We start from the raw sequence: 18456 nt of genomic DNA, 5'->3' as shown, positions 1-18456 counted from the left end.
TTGTTAGCTGCCATGTGGGTGCTGGGATTTGAACCAGGGTCTTCTGCAAGAACAGTCAGTGTTCTTAACTGCTGAGCCATCTCTCCAGCCCATTCACTATTTTTTTTTAACCTAATCATTTAAAATTAATGTTAAAAATTACATTTTAGAATCTAATGAAGATTCACCTTACAGTAAGTTAAATTCAAGGCCAGCCTGGGCTACATAAATAATTTTAGGCTAGCCTTGACCATATAACAAGACCCTGTTTCAAAAATGAGTAACATAAAATGTTGCCTATAAAACTCTACTGATGGGGATTTAAAAATTGGTCATAGCATCCAACACTTGGGAGGCAGAGGCAGATGGAATTCTGTGAGATAGAGGCTAGCCTCGTCTACATAGTGAGTTCCAAGCCAGTGGGGGTTACAGGGAGACCCTGTTTGAAAAACAAAAATCATGGCAATATATAGATATGAGCAAATAAATGTTCCTAAGATAAGGTTCACTTGATGTCCTACTGAGCACTGTGGCCATTCATGGTCAGTACAGTACAGTGTTCACTTAGTTTAGTCGTTTGTTTTTTTTTTAATAATGTCTTAAATTATAAATGAATGTTGTTTTCTTGAGGGACCTTGTCTATAATAGACAATCATTTTCTTCACCAATGGAAAGTATCTGTGGTAAGATTTTGAGTCACTATCTCTGGTAGTATGACATTGTTTTCAGTTTCATATGCATGACTATCAGCAATAGTTATGTTTTTGTTGCCTTACAGCAGCACCCTTCAGTGCTGGCCAACTGGCATTTAAGAAGTCAACAAAAGTCATTAAGAAAAATAAGAGAAACCAAGGTGTTAGATAATTGGAGGAAGTTTTTTTTTTTTTAAGATTTTATTTATTTATTTATTTATTTATTTATTTATTTTTAAAGTTAAAATTCCTTAATTTTTTACACCTGGTACCACTACCACAATTTACAGGGCAATATATCTAATGTAAAGAAAAGAAAAGGACAAAGCTACAACAGATAAAAGACCTCAGGCATGTACATCTAATTGACACTACATTGAATTAGTCAATAGCTACACTTTTGCAAACACTGGTTATGACAGTCCTGATCAAGAATGGTTTCCTGTTTAAGCTGCAGTAACTCTTCTGACTAGGGATCATCGTTCCTTCTGTGGCAGATTTTTACAGTTCCTCTAGTGCATTTGGGACGACTGCCTCAAAGTAACCTGCAGCTTTCCTGGCAACTCCTCACTCTCTTTCCTGCTAAGAACTGTAGCCCTTTTCTGCTGTTTTTAAAACCACCTGCTACCATATCCACCACTTCCACCTCCAGATCCATAGCCACCACCATAGGGACTGCCTAAGCTTCTTCCACCAAAACTGCCCCCCTTCATGGGTCCATAATTTGATTGCTGTTGTCCATTGTAATTTCCAAAATCATTATAGTTCCCACCACCACCATTGTTACCACCAACAAAATTTTTGCCTTCCTTGTAGCCATCAATCATATCCTCCTCCACCACCACCACATCTACCACCTTGGTTTCCATATCCTGGTCCACCCCCCACCATAGCCTCCTCTACTGCTGTAAACAGGACCACACCAAGTTGCCACCATCATCTCCAAATCCATTATATCTACCATCACCGCCTCCATAACTGCCTCTGCTGCCCTCACCTCCACCACCATAGCCTCTTCTTCCACCAAAGTTTCCACCATGACCAAAATTACCTCCACCACCTCCAAAGTTTCTACCACGGCCCATAATGTTACCAGACCCACCTCCTCGACCTCTTTGTGATCCAGCAGACTGCATCTCTTGTTTAGAAAGGACCTCTTTCACTTCACAATTATGCCTATTAATAATGTGGTATTTCTGAACAGCAGTTTTATCAACTGTATCATGATCATCAAAAGTCACAAAAGCAAATCCTCTTTTTTCCACTCTGCCTGTCTTCCATAACTTCTGTGATTTCACTCTTTCCATATTTCTCAAAGTAATCTCTCAAATTATATTCTTCTATATCTTCTTTAATACCACCAACAAAAATTTTCTTCACTGTTAAATGGGCACCAGGCTTTACAGAATCCTCTTGAGAAACAGCTCCCTTTGGTTCCACTACACGCCCATCAACTTTGTGTGGTCAAACACACTGCTGCATCTACCTCTTCATCACAAGAGTAAGTCACAAAGCCAAAGCCCCTGGAACATTTTGATTGGGGGTCTCGCATTACCACACAATCTGTAAGTGTGCCCCATTTTTCAAAGTGTTCTCTTAAACTATCATCTGTAGTTCAAAGCTCAGACCACCAATAAACAGCTTTTGCAGTGGCGAAGGCAGGAGTCAGGTTGGGTGACCAGGTGGCGGTTTTACCTCCATTTTGAGACCAGACTCGCCTCTTCCAACCCGAGTTCAATATCTTTTATTTTATTTTTTTAAATGTATGTGGCTGGGCATGGTGGCACATGCCTTTAATCCCAGCACTCGGGAGGCAGAGGCCGGCGGAACTCTGTGAGTTCAAGGCCAGCCTGGTCTCCATAGTGAATCCAGGCCAGGTAGGGCTACAGGGAGACCCTGTCTCAGAAAGACAAAAAACAAAAACAAAAAAAAAAAAAAAAAAAAAAAAAAAAAAAAAAAAAAGTATGTGCATGAATGTGTTAGCTGCCCTGTGGATGCTGGGAACCAAACCAAGGTCCTCTGTAAGAGCAGCTAGTGTTCTTTACTGCTGAGCCATCTCTCCAGCCCTGGGAGAAAATTTTATTTAAAAAGTTTACCACAGATTAGCTTAATATGTTTAAGTAATTTCCATTTAATTTTACATCTAATAGAAAAATTTGGAGAATAGACCTCTTTTAGCCTTGACTAAGACAAATAAAAACCCAGTGAGCTATAAATAGGGCATTTGCATGATAGGAAATCTTTCTCTGGACAATTGATATATATCTGTATATGGAATATTTCTTGAATGAATAGGATTGCCTTGGCCCACATAGTCAGTTAGGATTTTTTTTTTTCTTGTATAATTCTTGGGCTTTTTCATCTCTCTGATGAAATTCTGAGACACTGCCAAACGTTTCAGAGAATAGAAGTTAAGAGTGCCAAAATTCCTTGACTCTCAGGACTTTGGGTGACCTTGAAGGAATTCAGTCTTAGACGCAGAGTCCTTGAAGACAAGAACATTCACCCTATCACAAGGGAATCAAAACTACATCTTTTCTGGCAAGTGATTGCTTCTAAGAATACCTGAATCATCAGTTATGGCTAGTTTAGGGGTGAGGAGAGTTTTGTATTTTACTTTGAAGTGCATAGTAGCATTGTCTATGTATATGTATCTTCTAAAAATCTGTGCTATTATTAATAATAGAGACATTCACTTTGAAATGTTACTGAATTGGGAAGTTTTGTTTCTCCCTAGGATGAGGAAAGTAGAAAAAAGCATCACTTTCATCCTAACTAGAATAAAATGTCAGATAAACATTTCAGTTGTTCAAGTCATAACTTTTGAACTCATCAGAGCTTGTGATGAGAGTAGCTATGTAACCTAAAGTCTGAAGAAAGGCTGCTCCAAAAAGAGAGGGGTACAACTCTGCCACACAGGCAGACTAACCTGTTCAGATGCCACCAACTGAACACAAAGAAGTAGTTGGATAACTTTGGTAGGCTGCTAATGGCAAGTGTTATCTAGGATCCTTGGCAGTCTTAGATATAGGGGGAGTTCACAACCACTGTAGGCTTCTCTACCAATCTCTAGAGAAGATTGAGGGAGGGTGGGGGATTGGAACAAGTCTTCCTCACTGGCCTGTAGGACTACAGGGGGAATGACTGTCACTGCCAAAAAACCAGGATGACTTATGCTGATCCATCAACTGTAAGAACAAAAGCCTTAAGCCACTAAGCAAGGGCAGTACATCCGTCATATCCAAGGCATAGGTGAAGGCTCATGGAAGCTAGAAGGGGAAGGTAAGAAATATACTTAATCCGTTCCTGGAGAGAGGAAGGAAATAGTCTTGGGCCCACAACTTAATATAATACATCAGAAATACCACAGTTTTAAAGCAGCACATTAGAAGTCTTCTGTTGCTGGGGAGGGTTGGGAAACACCCCTGCACACAATTCTACTAAAAAGTCAAGGCCAATGTGTCTGCCAGTGGGAGGAGAAGCAGCGCCTCTGAAAAGTCCTACCATGGACCTAAGCATACAGGATCTGCCTGGGTCTGATATTGGAGCAGGGTCCCCTTCCCATTTCCCATCATGAGTAAGAAGCACCAACAGTTCCTCAGAACCCCTGCCACAAGGTTGGCATGTGTACAGTGGAGGGGCAAAGGCTGACAGCTGAATGAGAATATGGAGGAAAACATTCGAAACAGTGGAGTTTGCAGTGCAGAACAAAATCCAAAGCCAGCTTAGTGTTCATAGCTTGTGATTGACTCAGCCCCTCACATCCGCTAGAGAAGTATTTTCATTTCCAGACATAGTTATTACTAATCTCTGTCTCTCTTGCCTTATACACAACGTCTGGCAATTGGTAGAAATAAAATGAGGCAGAAAGCAAGAAAATAACCCACCTTTTGTTAGTTTCTTTTAATTAGATAAAGTCTCATTGTGTTGTGTAGGATAACCCTTAGCAGGATCTCGGCAAGCCACCTGTCCCAGCCTCCTGAATAGGTTGGACTACAGACACATGCTAATACACCTGGCATAAGCTACTCTTAAGCGACAAAGCAGCAGCTGGAGAGATGGCTCAGCAGTTAAGAACACTGGCTGCTTTTGCAGAAGACCAGGTTCAGTTTCCAGCACCCACATAATGGCTGACAACTGTCCTTAACTCCAGTTCCAGGGGATCTGATGCCCTCTTCTGGCTTTTGTGGGTATTGCACATATGTGGTACACTTACATTCAGACAAAACACTCATATACATAAAATAAATGTAAATAAGTTAAAAAAAAAGACAAAGCAATCAATAGAACAAGAATCAGACATAATGCAGGTGTTGAAACTACCCAATGGGGGATTTAAAATAACCGTGGTGGCTGTGTGTTAACTAGAAAAAGTTGACAAAATGTGCATGGACACAGATGAAAATTTGGGCAGAGACATGGAAATTAAGAATCCACTAGAAACATTCCAGCCAGAGAATAGGTGAGTCATGAAGGATGTCAGTGATCTCATCAGTAGACGCAGCATAGCCAAGGAATCAATCATCTTGAAAATAATCAATAGAAGATGAAACACAAAAACTGAAAAGAGAATCTAAGCATCCAAGAACTATGAAGTGGCACTAAATATGTCATTGAACTGGCATCCCAACAGGAAGATAAATAAAGTGGAAGTATTTTGAGGAAATACTTAGTAATGTTAAAGGAATAACAACGGATATCAAACCACATGTACATCAAAGAATTTTACAGAACTCAAGCACAGTGTGTAGTACTGTTCTGTATAGCACCAGAACTGATATAATGAATATATATTAAAAGAGGATTATCATATTGGCCTATACAATATGGTCTTGTTAGCCCAGTGGCTGAGAACTTTGTAGCTGCTCAGTCCACAAGACTGGTTGCCTCCACATTCTAAATCTGGCACTAAAGGCCTGGAGGATTCCTGGAGATCCACTGGGCTTCAGTCCCTGCTGAGGGTCTGCAGACACTGGGTTCATTGTCATTGAGGGATGGCTGCAGCAACATGGAAGGTGCACTCACCAGCTGGAGGTGAAAGCAAACAGGTGCAACGGCCCTCTTTATATTTGGGCCACCGCTGGAAGGTGCCACTACTCTGGGGCAGGGTCTTCCCACATCAGTCAGTCCTTCCAGGAAATATCCTTACAGATGCACCCACAAGCACATATCTTAGTTGAGTCCAAACCCAGTCAAGGTGACAACCAAGATTACCCATCACATAGTGCAACTCTAATTCTGGTACATTGCTGGTGAGAAAGGAAATGTTGGCAGCCATTTTGAAAAGCAATTTAGCATTTTCTTATAAAACTATAGGGGCTGGAGAGATGGCTCAGTGGTTCTCGCAGAAGACCTGGTTTGAATCCCAGCACCCACATGGCAGCTAACAACTGTCCATAACTCCAGTTCCAGGGGATCCGACAGTCTCTTCTGTCCTCCGTGGGCATTGCACGACACAGGTGCACTTACCTACATGCAGGCAATACATGCATACACATAAAATATAAAAAATAAAAATAACAAAAAAAAAACTATAAGGGGCTGGAGAGATGACTCAGTGGTTAAGAGCACTGTCTGCTCTTGTGGAGGACCTGGATTCAGTTCCCAGCACCCACATGGTGGCTAACAACTGTTCATAACTCCAGTTCCAGAGGATCTGAAACCTACTTCTGACCTCCGCAGGCATTGCACTTATGTATGTGCAGGCAATACACTCATACACACAAAATAAAAAAAATAATATATTTTTTAAAAAACTACATATAAGCTAGGCATAGTGGTGCACACCTTTAGTCCCAAAACTCAAGAGGCAGAGGCAGGTGGAGCTCTGTGAGATAGAGGTCAGCTTGGTCTCCATAGTGAATTTCAGGCCAGCTGGACCTACAGGGAGATCTTGCCTCAAAAAGACAAACCACAAAATGACATGTGCTAGATATCTTTAGTGTTAACTTGACACACCTGGGTTGAGGGAGCCTCAACTGGGGAGTTGCCTCCATTGAACTGGCCTGTGGCCGTGTCTTTGGGATATCTTCTTGATTGTTGAGTGATGTGGGAAGGCCCAGCCCACTGTGGGTGGTGCCACCCCTGGGCAGGTGGGCCTGTGTTATATAAGCAAGCAGGCTGAGCAGGGGCCAGGGGAACAAGCCAATAAGCAGTGTTCTTCCATGGCCTGTGCTCTAGCTCCTGCCTCCAGGTTCCTGCCCTGAGTTCCTTCCTTGGGCTCCCTGATGAACTATGATATGGGAGATGTAAGATAAATAAGCCCTTTCCTCCCCAAGTTGGTAGTGTCAGAGTCATTTGTCATAGCAGTGAAGAAACAGAGATATGGCATATAAATTTACCATATAACCCAGTGTTCTAGTTTGTTTCTTTGTTGCTGTGACAAAACACTCTGACCAATACCAACTTGGGGAGGTTTATTTAGCTTACATCTCCTGGTCATAGTTCATCCCTGAGGGAGCCCAAGGTAGGAACTCAGGCCAGGAACCTGGAGGCAGGAGATGAAGCACAGACCATGGAGGAATGCTGCTTACCGGCTTGTGCCCCTGGGCCTGGTCAACCTGCTTTTTTTTTTTTTTTTTTTTTTTCAGTCTTTCTGAGACAGGGTCTCCCTCTATCCCCAGCTGTTGTCCTGGAACTCATTATGTAGACCAGGCTGGCCTTGAACTCACAGAGATCCGCCTGCCTCTGCCTCCCGAGTGCTGGGATTAAAGGCATGCGCCACCGTGCCTGGCTCAGCCTGCTTTCTTATACAACATAGGCCCACCTGCCCAAGACTGGGCCCTCTCATAATCACTCAATAATCAAGAAGATGCCCCACAGACATGGCCACAGGCCAGTCCAATGGAGACAATTCACCAATTGAGGCTCCCTCTACCCAGGCGTGTCAAGTTGACACTAAAGCTATTCAGGACACCTAGTAATCCATTTCCTGGCTATTTACTCTAGATAAATGAAAATTCTTTTTTTTTTTTTTTTGGCAATTTCATTTATGATGATCAAAATTGGAATCCACCAGAATGTCCTTCCATAGTTCTTGACATATCCACACAATGGAGCTAAAGGAATGAGCTTCTGGTGCCCATACAGCAATCCAAAGAAACTTGGCTTTTTATAGGACAGATTCAAAAGGCTACACACTGTGTATCCTGTTCATAGCATCTTGTGTGAGGCAAATGTCAAAACCACTACACCAGAAACTAGCCTATATAACACCCGCTAAAAGACAACCAGTGATGGAGAAACTAATCAGTACTAAACTAGGAAGGGAGTTTGACTGCAAGTGGCAGGAGAGAACTTTATGGGTGATAGAAATGGCTTATATGTTTTTTAAAAAATATTTTCTATTTTATGTGTATGAGTGTATTGCTTGCATGTAGGTAGGTGCACCCATGTTGTGCAATGCCTGCGGAGGTCAGAAGAGGGCATCGGATCCCCTTGAACTGGAGTTATGGGGTTATGGAGTTAGTTGCCATGTGGGTGCTGGGAATTGAACTTGGATTCTCTGCAAGGGCAACCAGTGCTCTTAACTTGAGCTATCTCTCTGGCTCGCTGAAATTTTAATACTTTGCCTGAGGTAGTGGTTATAGAAGTCTATGAACTTATCACAGGTGAATCTTACTTGTCATAAATTATCCCAATAGTATTTAAGTACATATTACTGGACTCATGGAATTTTTCCCATTATGAAGTTTCTAAACTTGTTCTAAAAGTGTATTTGGGAAGTTATGAAAAGTTTTGTTGTTAAAAATATGTAAATGTGACACAGTATATTGTGTCTATTATGCTAATTTTACTTAACACTTCAGGAGGAGATAGTTTAATATATCTTCAGTACATTGTATTTTTAATATAATATAAATTAGGATTTTAGAGGTTTATTTCAAAATAAATTTCATTCAAATTAAGTGTGTAGCATTTATCCTTTGCAATTAAAAGCTGCTAATCTGCTGGGCAGTGGGGGCACATGCCTGTAGTCCCAGCACTTGGGAGGGAGAGGCGGGGGGGGGGTCAGATGTTTAGGCCAGCCTTGCCTACATAGTGAGTTCTAGGCCACCTGGGCTACACAGCATTCTGTCTCAAAAATTAATAATAGCAGCTGACCAGAAACAAAAGTGATATTATGTATGCTAATAAATATGAAGTGCCTAATGGAAACTTGAGTTGTAAAATACATGTTTTTTCAGTTTCAGAAAGGAAAGAATTGCCAGGCTGAAATTCATGTGTTTTCTGGCACTTTCACTCCTGTGTGTAATCACCTCAGATCAATAAAACAAGCATTCATCCAGCCCCTTGGCCCGCCCCACTTCCTCAGCACCCTTGTACATAGCTGTCCTGTCTCCTCACGTTTACATGCTTATAGACTGCTCATCAGCAGCAATCAGTCTGCGCTTTGGGGAGCCTCTCATTAAGCCACCACTCCCCACCTCTTTTCTGCCCTGAATATAATCATAATCTCAACAATAGTTTCCATTTGCCGAAGGCTTGCTAGGAGCTCTAAGTTATTATTTCATTTAGTCCTCAAAATGCTATCATACAGGTAATTTTATTTCTGTTTTACAAGAGTGAGGAATTTTATTTCTGTTTTACAAGTTCATGAGGTTGACTAATTTTCCCAAAGCACACAATTTAGAAAATGAATGATTCAAGTCCATATCTGCAAACTCAGTAGTAGGAAAACAAAACAAGCAATCCAGTTTTTTGTTTTGTTTTTGAAGCAGGGTCTCCCTGTAGTCCCAGCTGGCCTTGAACTCAGAGATCTGCCTGCCTCTGCCTCCCCAGTGCTGGGATTAAAGGCGTGTGCCACCATACCCAGCCCACAATCCAGTTTTTTAAATGGGTAAAAGATTGCAAAGATGATGCTTTTTTGTCTTGTTTTATACCATATTTTGAGTAAGGATTTAATAAATATTTATCATGTGACCTGACGGTTAGTTGGCAAGACTGCTTTGGTCATCTCTGAGCTCCCCAAACTGATTATTTAAAATTTCAGGGTAAGTGATAAGGAAGATGGTTGTTTCTGAAGACATGTTGTTTGGTACATAGGAGCTTGCTTTCGAGTAACACTGTTTCTCCTACACGGTCATGATCACTAAGTGCTCTCTGCATTGAACTTAATGACTGCATCATTTGCTGTGGACCCCAAATTCACATTTAATTCTATTATTTATTGGAAAGATGCAAAGAAGATATGAAGAAGGAAAGAAAGAAAATTAGATGATTTCCCCAATTGTGGGTACTTTTGAATGTAGATCCTGGTATAGACACGCATGGTGGGGTAATCTAAAGTCATTTGGTCTTGCTTCTCTAAAAGTCCTGCCATCTCTTTTTCGGTATTCATATAAATTGTCACATTTGTTTAGCAGAAGGTAGGAGAAACCAAAATGATTAAGAATGAGGAAAGCTGGGGCCGGCAAGATGGCTCAACAAGTAAAGATGCTTGCTCTGCAAGCCTGGTGACCTGAGTTTGATTTCCTCAGTACCCATGTAAAGTTGGAAAGAGGTAACTGACTACAAAGATGTCCTCAGACCTCCATACACATGCCGAGGCATGCATGCCCCCCTCCCCCATACATCCAGAATGGGGAAAGTTAAGTCCAGCTGCATGTTACTTTGTGAGCAATCTTTTTGAACGCTAGATAACAGAAAAGTGTTGTAGGCATTCATTCAGTCACTAAAAAAGAATTGAGAGATAATTCACATACTGCCAAATTCTTCCTTTTAAAAAGTAGGCAAACTGCACAGCAATGCATGTCTGGTACCCTAGTGCTTAGAATGTGGAGGCAGGAGGATCATGAGTTTGAGGCCAGGATGGGCTACTGTAGTGAAGCGTTTTTTGTTTTTTTTTAAAAGGCAAGCACTAGAGATGTGACTCAGTGGTAGAGGTCTTGTTTAAGTCCTGGATTTGATTCCAGCACTGTTTATAAAAAGGTTAGTTCTGTGGTTTTTATTAAATTCAGAAAATTGTAGAAACATCACACTCAATGTGTTATTTATTCTACAGATAAACGTATATCCTTTAACATTCCCCATCTCTCCTCCAGTCCTGACAACTGATATACTTTATGTAAGGGGTTTGTTTGTTCTGGGCATTTCATGCAATAGAATTGTAGATGTGTGGCTTCTGTGCGTAGCTTCTTTCACTTTTGTAATGTTTTTAAGGTCTGTACATCTTGTAGCAGCTAATACTGTATTCCCTTTTAATAGCCAAGTAATACTCTACATTTATTCTTAGGTCAACGCTTTTTAGCTTTCCTATTGTGTAAAGGTACTGTGCAAGTGCTTCAGATCTAGAGAGAGAGAACAAAAAGGCACCTGCTTCTAGGTGGTAAAAAGGGATGAGAATGATATTTATTATTTTATGTGTATGAGTGTTATGCCTGCATGTAGGCAAGTGTACCCGTGTCATGTAATGCCTGCAGAGGACAGAAGAGGCTGTCGGATCCTCTAGGACTGGAGTTATGGACAGTTGTTAGCTGCCATATGGGTGCTAGGATACGAACCTGGGTCTTCTGCAAGAACAGCCAGTGTTCTTAACCACTGAGCCATCTCTCCAGCCCCCCCCAATAGACTGTATATTTTTAGTGTGTGTGTCTTGTGCGTGTGTGCATATGCACTTCTGTGGAGGCCAGAGGACAACTTGCAGTTCTCTCCTTCTACTGTGTGGGTCCTGGGGAATGAACTCAGGTTGTCAGTCTTGGCAGTAAGCACCTTTACCTGCTGGGCCATCTTGGCAGCCCATCAAAATAACTTTAGAAAGTAATAATCAGTGAAGGAACTATGTAGATTTGATAGCTGCTTTATATTTTGCTATTAATGAAGTAAATAGTTAATTGTTTGGAGCAGAGGAACCATCTTCTGTTCAGCAGAACCAAAGGTCATCACTGTCTCTACTGATAGCATCTAATCTTCTAGTTTAACAAGATCTTTATTATGCAACACAGCTCTCCTCCAAATAAAATTAACTGTAATTGCAGGTTAATGTAATACAAGTGCTGTTCTAATCAACGTAATTGTTTATTAAATGTTTTAGTGATTTTAGCTTTATATAAGTAAAATAAAAATTAAATAGACTGTTTCAGGCAGGATAGCAGTTGATTATTCTATGGACCCAGATCTCCCTTTTTGCTCACATACTAGAAATTGAGAAGCTTGATTATTTTAATTCAGAATCAGAACAAAGAAGTGATAGGGATTTATTATGCTTGCAGAGTCAGCCACTATGTGTTGCTTGTTAGTGTCTGAACACGGAGTTCCTCACACTTTAACAGACTAACCAACATATAAAGACCAAAGGTTTATTCAGCCCACAGTTCTTAGGGGTGAGACCTTAAAGAATAAGTGGCCATATGTGGTAAGGTCCTTATTGCTGATGAGGACTGCAGCGTTGCAAGGTGACCTGGCATTGGCTGTGACCAGACAAAGCATCCTAGGTCTAGGTCCAGTCTTACCTCCTCCTCTTATGAAGCCACATATTTCATGGCCTCATTTAACCTTAATTATCTCTCAGAGGTGCTTCCCTCCATAAACATAGTTGGGTTAATGTTCTACCCCCTAATATTTTACAATGGAGATAAAATTTCAAACGAATTTCTGGCGCATCTGAGCCATAGCACCCTTGCTGTTTTCATGGTCTCAGATTCCTTTCTCCTTGGTGTGTTTTGATTCCTATCCTGTTCTGTATTCCTCTGACTTTTGAGGGTCTCTGGTTTTGTTTCCTGCCAGAATGAAGATGTGACTTGCCAGCCAGATCAAGGGGCTTGAACTAGATTGTTGCCTTTCCCCAGTAACTACTAATTTTGTATTCATCTTAGCTCTCAAAATAACCCTTAGAGCAGTCCCTTCCTCCTGATACTAATCTGTTTTCTCCTGTTTTAATATATGCTTCTGCTTTGTGAGGTCGGCTCCCCAGATTTATTTAGTGTTGCTCTAGCATCAACTTCTGATGACTCTACATGAATCTCATTTTTTTTCCTTTTGGGTTGGAGAATGAACTGTGATATTTTTTCCCCCTCTATAAAAATAACATTTTCAGCTGCAACTTAAGCCCATTTCATTTCAACTGTTGTATCAGGAGATAAAGATGCAGACCTTCGAGAAGGAAAGAGTGAGTGCAAAGAGGATGTAAAAGAAGGAAAAGATGCAGTAATGTGATGTGGAGAGGAAGAAAGGGCCAAGAGAGAGGACAGGAAATGAAGGCTGATGCTTAGCTTTGAAGGGGAAGAACAGGCAGCAGGATGGGGATGAGACTGGAATTGTCAGAATCCAGATGACTTACCTGGAGTTCAGGAAGGTGTGACTTGCCTGCTATAGTCCCTTGTCACCATGTGTAGTTCATAATGGTATCTTACTCTGCCCTTCACCCTGTCTTCCTATCTGTGTCCCCTTCTGTTAGTCTATTGCTTGCTTTTAGTTTAATGCAAGTTTCTTTGCCCCATCCCATGCCTTCAAGTGTCTCCACTTAACTTTCCTACCTTGCCTCCAATACAGACTGTCTCAAGACGTTTTTGGTCCATTCTGGTGTCCTTGAAGCATTGATGCCACTTCTTGTATACTTCATTATGTGGCTTTGTTTCCTACTTTGTGTGAATATTCTTTCACAGCCTGCCTTCTTTCCAAGAGAACAAATAACTCAGAGATCAGTAGCCGTGTTTCATTAATCTCTGCACCACCTGCTTTTCACTGCTGTATCCTAAGTGGTGATTCTTAGTAAATGTGCACTGAATTCAATGGATTATGTTCTCCTCCCTGTTCCCCATCTAGTGCAGGGGCCTCAGTAGAAGCTTTCTATCTCTTCGTTCATTTTTGAATAACTGCTGTATGTCCGATATTGTTTAAAACCTTAATACTATGAAACAAAGAGGTGAAAACTTTGCTTTTACTTATGATGAATAACACAACAGATTAAAAACTAGTAAATAAATTCAACATCAGATAAGAAAAAAATTTATAGAAGAATGCCAAGTGTTGACCAGCAAATGTAGAACTGTTAATATTGGAGAGTCAGCATTTTTCAGCCTGCATAGTAGATGAGATCAGGCAGAAGTCACCACAAATCTAAACGTAGAGTGATAGTTTGATGAGAAGCAGGATATTTGCATGGCCTTAAGTATCTCCTTGAAAATTAGTTTATTTGCCAAAAAAAGAAAACAAGTGTGATCAAAATTAGTATCACCACAAAGGGGCAGATGAATATTGTGTTTCCAGATGTGAAGTCTGAGGAGGACACAGCATTTGGACGTTGACTTTATAGATGCTATTTGAAGCTGGGGGCATGGATATGTTCTCTTTAGAATTGAGTAGACAGGGGAGAAAAGCCTCCTGGGCTTTAATGTCTTGAACACTCCTAAAATTTAAAAGCAGAGAAAGTAGGAAGGGGACCAACAGGGACATTGGACCCAACAGAGGACCATCTCACACCACCCGGAACACACTCGTTTGCTGTACATGTGGGTAGAAAGGCTAACTATTCTTTCTAGGTTAACATTTGCCTCTTCCTAACTTCTCACTAAATGCTTCTGGTTCTGCTTCATGAGTATTAGAAACAAGCCATTCAATGAGGCAACCTTTCAAATATTTGATGACAGTAATCATAACCTTAAAGGCTCAATGTTATGTCCCTTCGACTGTTCCATATGTGATGTTTCTAAGCTCATTGATAGTTCTGTCATATTCAGAGAGTCAATGTATCATACATAGAGTTTCACTAGGACAGAACACAATCATTGTCAAGTACAGTTGATCTGCTTCTTGCCCCAAGTTTACACTGAGAAACTAATGTTTTTACAGCTGATGATGAACTCTCATATTTCAGCTCTCATTCTTAACAGCAAAATTGTCAGTATCTAAAAACTAAGTTTTTATTGTTAGTGCTCAGGAAACTGAGGCTCAGAGGCTTTAATCAAGTTTCTTGATTATCTCAGAGTTGATACTAATTGTTAAGAGCTGTTGCCTACTACTGTTTTTTTTAGTATTCTAATAAAACTGGCCAAGAATTTTTTCAGCAATTTGGCATTAAGCTAAATTTCTTGCCTTTTGTGGTTGTATAGCTGATTTTTTTTTAGGCATAAAGTTTTTAACAGGAGTATTATCCTGCTGAGTTTTAGTTTGACTTCCTGTTCTTGTTTCTGCTCCCCTGTTGATTATCCGTCTAGAACAGAACAGTTTTTTAAAATATGCACCAGATCACATGACTCCCTGCTCAACCTACTCTTCTAGTTTGTTTCTTCATTGCTGTGACAAAACACTCTGACCACTATCAACTTGGGGAGGAAAGAGTTTATTTATCTTACATCTCCTGGATCACAGTTCATCAGGGAGCCCAAGGTAGGAACTCAGGGCAGGAACCTGGAGGCTGGAGCTGGAGCACAGGCTGTGGAGGAACGCTGCTTACTGGCTTGCTCTCCTGGTCCCTGCTCAGCCTGCTTTCTTGTGTAACACAGACCCACCTACCCAGGGGTGGCACCACCTACAGTGGGCTGGGCCCTCCCACATCATTCAACAATCAAGAAGATGCCCCACAGACCTGGTCACAGGTCAGTTCAATGGAGGCAATTCACCAGTTGAGGCTCCCTCTACCCAGGTGTGTCAAGTTGACACTAAAGCTATCCAGCACACCCACCAAGGACTTGTTTTTGTGCCAGACTAAATCCAAGCACACTGTGACCTAAAAGACTCATGTAGTCTGGCCCTTATCATCTGAATTCAAATTGAGGCTTACTGATGTTAGTTGATCGGGTTCATAATTCTTATGTACCCCATGAAAGTAGAAATGCACAAGTTTTATAAGAAGTACGTAAATAATTGTCAGTATGACTAATTATAGAAATGAAATCAAATTATAGAAATGAAATAAACTTTCATGAATTAAGCCAATTCTTAAATACATTTACTGATATATCCAAGGTAAGAGAATTGACTTTATGTGTTAAAAACTTTTAAAGTAGTAAACATAATGGATGGATGGATGAGTGATACATTCATTCCTGTATGTAAGGCTTAAGTGAGTAATATGTTTACTTGAACATTTAGCTTCTGATAATATGAGCAGAAATCAGTTTTTTGGATTTGATAATTAAAATGTACTCAAAGCATTCAGGCAACACTAATTTAACATGTGTAGCACTGGGCAGGGGCACATACCTGCGGCAGGACTAAAGAACTGTGTCAGCTACACTCCAAATTGTTACTCCACTTCTGTTTGTTCACTTCAGAATTCCCTTGTACAGGAAGCAAGCTGCCGTGGAGCAGGTGGTGGAGATGGCTGACATGCTCAGCCTCAGTTCCTCAGATAGAGGAGTCAGAGCCCACAGATGCAAACTGGGAAGCTCAACCGGGTCTCGTGCACTGCAGCAGTGTTCGCAACTCCACACGTAATGTCTTCTAAGAAAAGGACTTTCCATAGACGCTCAAAGCAAACAGGATCCCTTAATTATAAAATAGTTTTGGATATGTGATGACATTTCCCTGACAGGCTCCTTAACTGTCACCTAAAATGGTGATTACAGATTTAAGGCTTTCTTTGGGTTTTCACTTTTTTGGTGTTTGAAGGGATTAAATCCACTTTGCACATGCTAAGCACACCCTTTATCACTGAGCTACATCCAGCCTTGGGTGTATTATTAAATTGATAATGAATATAGAGGCCCATGTTGTGCTAAGGTTTACAATTAAGAAAAAGGAAAATTTTATAATAAAGATATTAAGTACTTGGAAAATGTCTGTGGAATCATAATTAACTCTTCAATTAATTTAACCTAGAGTACCAATTGCTCTGTTAAATAATACGTAAAATAATATTAAAACAAATAATATGTATACAGATAGGCATACATACTTGATATGTGGAATGCATACCTAGCAAAGTATTTAAGGGAACTATTATTGCCAAAAATGATTTTAAAATCTAATTGTGGGCTGGAGAAATGGCTCAGCAGTTAAGAGTTCTTACAGAGGTTCTGGGTTCAGTTCCCAGCACCCACATGGTAGCTAACAACTGTCTGTATCTCCAGTTCCAGGGAATCTGATGCCCTCTTCTGGTCTCCATGAGCATTTCACACACCCTCTTCTGATCCCCTTGGCATTTCACACACATGGTGTGCTTATATACACAAAATAGGCAAAACATACACATAAAATAAAAATAAATTCAGGTGGTCTTCTTTAAGGGAGTGACACTAGATAGGTGACCAGACTCCAGTGGATGGACTCACATGGAGGGACATGTGAGGACACAAACTTGACTCAACAGGCCTTAACGTGATTACAGAATGCATGAAATCCAGTGGGGGAGGGGAATCTAAATATGATTAAGGTGTGTTGTATGAAACACAGAAATCCAATAAAAATACATATTGTGAACAGGGTCTCCCTGTAGCCGCAGCTGTCCTGGAACTCACTGTGTAGACCAGGCTGGCCTTGAATTCACAGAGATCCACTTGCTTCTGTCTCCCGAGTGCTCGGATTAAAGGCGCACGCCTGGCTTCAAAAGATTTTTTAAAGTTTGTCAGGGCTAGTGAGTTGGCTCAGTGGTTAAGAGCACTGACTGTTTTTGCAGAAGACCCAGGTTTGAATCCTACCACCCACGTGGCAGCTAACAACTGTTTGTAACTCCAGTTTCAGGGAATCCGATGCCCTCTCTCAGATCTGAGGACGCTGCATGACAATATGCAGGCAATACACTCATACACATAAAATAAATATAGATAAAAATTTTTTTAAAGTATAATTGTTAGCCAGGTGTGGTGGCACACACTTTTAGACCCAGCACTCAGGAGGCAGAGGCAAGCTGATCTCTGTGAATTCAAGGCCAGCCTGGTCTACAAAGTGAGTTCCAGGCCAGCTGGAGTGACAGGGAGACCTTGTCTCAAAAAGACCAAAAAAAAAAAAAAAGCCTAATTGTTACTGTTGGCTCCACTTGTCGGCTCAGAATAGACAAGTGGAGCACATGGATACTTTTTTCCTGTTAATATAATTGCAATAGTACCATATCACTTATGAAATCAGAAAAATGATTAGGTAGCAGCATAGTTCTTTGGAGAGCCTCTGGAGGACTGCCCTTTGTGCAGTCTGCTTATACAAACACCAGTCAGAACTTAGGAAGTCCTGGAAATATGACATTGAGTATTTTCTAATTACTGTGTCAACATGATCAATCTTTTTTCTAAATATGCCAGTTTCCTGAAGTAATTTAGCCCATGTTCATAGCACTTTACAGGAAGCAGCACAAAATTAGTTTCTGTGTCCTCATATATTTCTGTGGTGTCACAAAAGTATAGATTTTATAAGTGAAATATTTGTGTTTGGCAAAAGAAAGAAAGAAAAGTACACCAAACTGCAATGAATGAGTCTAAGAATTAGAAATCAAAACTTTTGTTTAGTCTGAGGAAAAACAATTCTTTAAACTGCATCCACATGGCTGTTTCTTGTTTGCATCAACTCTGGGTGACTGTTACTGTCTTCTGTGAATTCTCTGGGGCAGGAGCCTGACTTTGTTGAATGAGCCAATTGTTTTCCTTTGTGTTGCCCATCTAGTAAGTTCCCATCTGGTTTGTATCAGACTGTTTTCACAGCCAACAACTGCTGCCTTCTCTATATCCTGACACTTCAGGGCCCCACGCTATCAAAGCACTGCTGTGCTGGCCTTGCTGGCAGGCCTGTACAGCTGTGCCTCACAGCTTGGAACTATTACCAGGGTAATGGTAACGTAGAACTTGGACTGGCTCTTATTCCCATTGGTGTCGTGTGTACAGTGAGCAGAAACCCTCCCCTCCCCCCCTGCCCTCCC

General features: G+C 40.9%; 1 protein-coding gene and 1 pseudogene across 4 annotated transcripts in view; one reads left to right on the top strand and one right to left on the bottom strand.

Annotated features, from left to right (window-relative positions):
* Positions 1–18456, top strand: part of Kiaa0586 (KIAA0586 ortholog) — a 124921-nt gene that overhangs the window by 89943 nt on the left and 16522 nt on the right. The window lies entirely within an intron of this gene.
* On the bottom strand, positions 1283–2291 carry LOC103739248 (annotated as a pseudogene).

The sequence above is a fragment of the Nannospalax galili genome, unplaced genomic scaffold, assembly GCF_000622305.1.
Source record: "Nannospalax galili isolate Female #2095 unplaced genomic scaffold, S.galili_v1.0 scaffold336, whole genome shotgun sequence".
Lineage (NCBI taxonomy): Eukaryota > Metazoa > Chordata > Mammalia > Rodentia > Spalacidae > Nannospalax > Nannospalax galili.
Note: the sequence above shows the minus strand (reverse complement) of the source record. Positions and strands in the feature narration are given on the sequence as shown.